The following is a 6,000-nucleotide window of genomic DNA, read 5'->3' as shown; positions in this document are numbered from 1 at the left end:
TTGGGGGAAAAGAGGTAAGTCAACTTGGAGAAGAAGACCTCCTTATATAGTGGGGGAACCAGTCCAACTGTTACCCCCCTCTTCAGCCCGCACAGAGTGGTACTACTGCTCAGTAGAGCGGTACTACCGCTGGTTGCAGCAGTACTACCGCGACCACCAGCGGTACTGATACGTTTCCAACGTATCTATAATTTTTGATTGTTTCATGCTATTATATTATCTGTTTTGGATGTTTATGGGCTTTATTAAACACTTTTATATTATTTTTGGGACTAACCTATTAACCCAGAGCCCAGTGCCAGTTCCTGTTTTTTCCTTGTTTCAGTGTTTCGCAGAAAAGGAATATCAAACGGAGTCCAAACGGAACGAAACCTTCGGGAGAAGTTATTTTTGGGAAGAAAGCAATCCGGGGGACTTGGAGTGCACGTCATGGGATCAACGAGGAAGGCACAAGGCAGGGGGGTGCCTACCCCCTGGGCACGCCCTCTACCCTCGTGGGCCCCTCGTGGCTCCCCTTACCAACTTCTTTCGCCTATATATCTCCATATACCCTAAAAACCTTCGAGAACAGAATAGATCGGGAGTTCCGCCGCCGCAAGCCTCTGTAGCCACCAAAAACCAATCGGGACCCTGTTCCGGCACCCTGCCGGAGGGGGGAACCCTCACCGGTGGCCATCTTCATCATCCCGGCGCTCTCCATGACGAGGAGGGGGTAGTTCACCCTCGGGGCTGAGGGTATGTACCAGTAGCTATGTGTTTGATCTCTCTCTCTCGTGCTCTTGAGGTGATATGATCTTGATGTATCGCGAGCTTTGCTATTATAGTTGGATATTATGATGTTTCTCCCCCTCTACTCTCTTGTAATGGATTGAGTTTTCCCTTTGAAGTTATCTTATCAGATTGAGTCTTTAATGATTTGAGAACACTTGATGTATGTCTTGCCGTGCGTATCTGTGGTGACAATGGGATATCACGTGATTCACTTGATGCATGTTTTGGTGATCAACTTGCGGGTTCCGCCCATGAACCTATGCATAGGGATTGGCACACGTTTTCGTCTTGACTCTCCGGTAGAAACTTTGGGGCACTCGTTGAAGTTCTTTGTGTTGGTTTGAATAGATGAATCTGAGATTGTGTGATGCATATCGTATAATCATACCCACGGATACTTGAGGTGACATTGGAGTATCTAGGTGACATTAGGGTTTTGGTTGATATGTGTCTTAAGGTGTTATTCTAGTACGAACTCTTGAATAGATCGATCCGAAAGAATAACTTTGAGGTGGTTTCGTACCCTACCATAATCTCTTCGTTTGTTCTCCGCTATTAGTGACTTTGGAGTGACTCTTTGTTGCATGTTGAGGGATAGTTATGTGATCCAGTTATTTTATTATTGTTGAGAGAACTTGCACTAGTGAAAGTATGAACCCTAGGCCTTGTTTCCTAGCATTGCTATACCATTTGTGCTCACTTTTATCACTTGCTACCTTGCTGTTTTTATATTTTCAGATTACAAAAACCTATATCTACCATCCATATTGCACTTGTATTACCATCTCTTCGCCGAACTAGTGCACCTATACAATTTACCATTGTATTGGGTGTGTTGGGGACACAAGAGACTCTTTGTTATTTGGTTGCAGGGTTGTTTGAGAGAGACCATCTTCATCCTACACCTCCCACGGATTGATAAACCTTAGGTCATCCACTTGAGGGAAATTTGCTACTGTCCTACAAACCTCTGCACTTGGAGGCCCAACAACGTCTACAAGGAGAAGGTTGCGTAGTGGACATCAAGCTCTTTTCTGGCGCCGTTGCCGGGGAGGTGAGTGCTTGAAGGTATATCTTTAGATCTTGCAATCGAATCTTTTAGTTTCTTGTTTTATCACTAGTTTAGTCTATAAAAGAAAACTACAAAAAAATGGAATTGAGTTTGCCTCATACGCTTCATCTTTTCAATATCTTTCGTGAGTATGATGGAAAGGAAAATTGTGCCAAAGTGTTAGAAGAAGAATGCATTAAAATGTTTGGCACTAAATCTTTAAATAATGAGCATGATTGCAATGTTGTTAGTATGAACTCCTTGAATATCCATAGTACTAATGATGATTGCACTAGTCATGATGAAAATATCTCTTATAAGCATGTCGATTTTTGTGGAGTGCATAGAATTTGCAAATACATACCAAAAAGGGAAGATAGATTTTGTAAGAAGCATAAGTACTTAGAAACTAAATGGTTGCAAGAAAGTCTAGATGTTTGTGCTGAAAATTTAAATTTTCTTGGCCGTACTTGTGAACTTTGCAATGAAAGTGGTCATTTAACTATCCGATGCAAATTGTTTCATGATCTAATCGTTTCCAAAAATTGTGATGACTTGATTTCCCTTGCACATCATAATGAACTTAGTTTGCTTATGGGTTATGAAGAAATGAAACGTATAACTAACTATCTTCCAGTATTTGCAGGTGATAAACTTCTTGATTTTGATCTAGAGGAAATTTATATGTATTTTGCGGTGAATTGCATTGAAAATCCTTATATTGCCAACAACATAAAGAAAAGAAAGCAAATAGAAGATGAAGAGAACACTAATGAAAGGGAAGAGACTTCCCAATATCCTCCTATTATTTCTTATGATGAATCAGGTAACAAGGAGGAGCCTTCTATTCAACCAATCTCATTAATAAGGAGCTCCAAAAGGAGGATTCAACCCACACATGATGTGAAGAAGAAAAAGAAAAAACGGAGAAGCAAAGGTAAAAAGGTATCCCTCCCAAATGATGTTGCTCGTACTACTCATTGTGATGATGATAATTGCTATACTATTGGTGCTATCCATACTATTAATAATGAGAGTGATTATGCTTATGATATGAAAAGGCCCAAGCTTGGGGATGCTATGTTTGATGGGGATGACACATTTGAGAATATATTTGCTGAAATTAATGTTTGTCCCAAGCTTGGGGATGCTACGTTTAATGAAGATGATATTTTTAGTCTCCCAAGTTTTGATATGCAAATTTATAATGATGATAGCATGCCTCCTACTTATGATGATTATATTGATGAAAGTGGGTTTGGAAGAGTGTCAACTTTAGGAAGTAATGATCCCACTGTTTTGGAGGATGTTGAATCTTATAATATTTATGAAAGTGGATTTGGAGAGGTCATGACTTTATTTAGTGATGTATCCACTATTTGGGAAGAGGATTCAATCGATTATGATGAGAACAAAGTTGCTACTTATGATGATTATTGTGATGAAACTTATGCTATAAAGAGTAGTGATCATTATATTTATAAAACTTGTCATGATTATGATTACCCTTTTTCTGAACATTACTCATTTAATGTGGAAACAATTTATAGTATTCGAGTCTCTTATGATACTCTCACTATTCCGAATGAGAAGAATTTTGCTTATGTGGAGAGTAGTAAATTTTCTATGCAAGTAGATCATGAAAAGAATGCTTTAGGTGCTGGTTATATTGTTGAATTCATTCATGATGCTACTGAAAATTATTATGAGGGAGGAATATATGCTTGTAGGAATGGCAATAATATCAAGTTTCCCCTCTATGTGCTTAAAGTTTTGAAGTTATGCTTGTTTTGCCTTCCTATGCTAGTTGATTATTGTTCCCATAAGTTGTTTTCTCACAAAATCCCTATGCATAGGAAGTGGGTTAGACTTTAATGTGCTAGTCATATTCTTCATGACGCTCTCTTTATGTTTCAATTCTTATGTTTCATGTGAGCATCATTGAAATCATCGTGCCTAGCTAGGGGCGTTAAACGATAGTGCTTGTTGGGAGGCAACCCAATTTTATTTTAGTTTCTTGCTTTTTGGTTCTGTTTAGTAATAAATAATCCTTCTAGCTTATTTTTAGATGTGGTTTTATGTTTTAATTAGTGTTTGTGCCAAGTAGAACCTTTGGGAAGACTTGGGTGAAGTCTTTATGATCATGCTGTAAAAAACAGAAACTTTAGCGCTCACGAGATTAGCTTCAACTTTTTACTGGAGAGTGCTATTTAGTTGATTCTTTTTTCAGATCATTACTAGACAAATTTATCAGGTCCACAAATTTATTTCAGAATTTTTGGAGTTCATAAGTATACGTTTGATACAGATTACTACAGACTGTTCTGTTTTTGACAGCTTCTGTTTTCATTGTGTTGCTTGCTTATTTTGATGAATCTATGGCTAGTAAAATAGTTTATAAATCATAGAGAAGTTGGAATACAGTAGGTTTAACACCAATATAAATAAATAATGAGTTCATTACAGTACCTTGAAGTGGTGTTTTGTTTTCTTTCGCTAACGGAGCTTACGAGTTTTCTGTTAAGTTTTGTGTTGTGAAGTTTTCAAGTTTTGGGTAAAGATTCGATGGACTATGGAATAAGGAGTGGAAAGAGCCTAAGCTTGGGGATTCCCAAGGCACCCCAAGGTAATATTTAAGGATAACCAAGTGTCTAAGCTTGGGGATGCCCCGGAAGGCATCCTTCTTTCGTCTTCGTTCATCGGTAACTTTACTTGGAGCTATATTTTTATTCACCACATGATATGTGTTTTGCTTGGAGCGTCAGTTTATTTTCTTTTGTTTCGTTTGCTGTTTGAATAAAATACCAAGATCTGAAATTCTTAAATTTTAGAGAGTCTTCACATAGTTTCATAATTATTAAACTACTCATTGATCTTCACTTATATCTTTCGGAGTAGTTAGTTGTTTGCTCTAGTGCTTCACTTATATCTTTTAGAGCACGGCGGTGGATTTATTTTGAAGAAATATATGAACTCTCATGCTTCACTTACATTATTTTTAGAGTCTTAAACAGCATGGCAATTTTCTTTGGTTATGAATTTAGTCCTAATATGATGGGCATCCAAGAGGGATATAATAAAAACTTTCATATAAAGTGCATTGAATACTATGAGAAGTTTGATTCTCTATGATTGTTTTGAGATATGAAGATGGCAATATTAGAGTCATGCTAGTGATTAGTTGTGAATTTGAGAAATAATTGTTCTAAAGTTTGTGATTCCCGTAGCATGCACGTATGGTGAACCGTTATGTGATGAAGTCGGAGCATGAGTTATTTATTGATTGTCCTCCTTATGAGTGGCGGTCGGGGACGAGCGATGGTCTTTTCCTACCAATCTATGCCCCTAGGAGCATGCACGTAGTACTTTGTTTCGATAACTAATAGATTTTTGCAATAAGTATGTGAGTTCTTTATGACTAATGTTGAGTCCATGGATTATACGCACTCTCACCCTTCCACCATTGCTAGCCTCTCTAATACCGCGCACCTTTCGCCGGTATCATATACCCACCATATACCTTCCTCAAAACAGCCACCATACCTACCTATTATGGCATTTCCATAGCCATTCCGAGATATATTGCCATACAACTTACCACCGTTCTGTTTATTATGACACGCTCCATCATTGCCATATTGCTTTGCATTGATCATGTAGTTGACATCGTATTTGTGGCAAAGCCACCGTTCATAATTCTTTCATACATGTCACTCATGAGTCATTGCACATCCCGGTACATCGCCGGAGGCATTCATATAGAGTCATATTTTGTTCTAAGTATCGAGTTGTAATTCTTGATTTGTAAGTAAATAAAAGTGTGATGATCATCATTATTAGAGCATTGTCCCAGTGAGGAAAGGATGATGGAGACTATGATTCCCCCACAAGTCGGGATGAGACTCCGGACTAAAAAAAAGAAGAAAAAAAAGAGAAAGGCCAAAAAAAAGAGAAGGCCCAAAAAATGAGAGAAAAAGAGAGAAGGGACAATGCTACTATCCTTTTACCACACTTGTGCTTCAAAGTAGCACCATGATCTTCATGATAGATAGTCTCCTATGTTGTCACTTTCATATACTAGTGGGAATCTTTCATTATAGAACTTGGCTTGTATATTCCAATGATGGGCTTCCTCAAAATGCCCTAGGTCTTCATGAGCAAGCGAGTTGGATGCACAC

The sequence above is a fragment of the Triticum aestivum genome, chromosome 6D (assembly GCF_018294505.1).
Source record: "Triticum aestivum cultivar Chinese Spring chromosome 6D, IWGSC CS RefSeq v2.1, whole genome shotgun sequence".
In the NCBI taxonomy this organism is placed as follows: Eukaryota; Viridiplantae; Streptophyta; class Magnoliopsida; order Poales; family Poaceae; genus Triticum; species Triticum aestivum.
The sequence above is the reverse complement of the archived record's forward strand: the minus strand, read 5'-3'. Positions refer to the sequence as shown.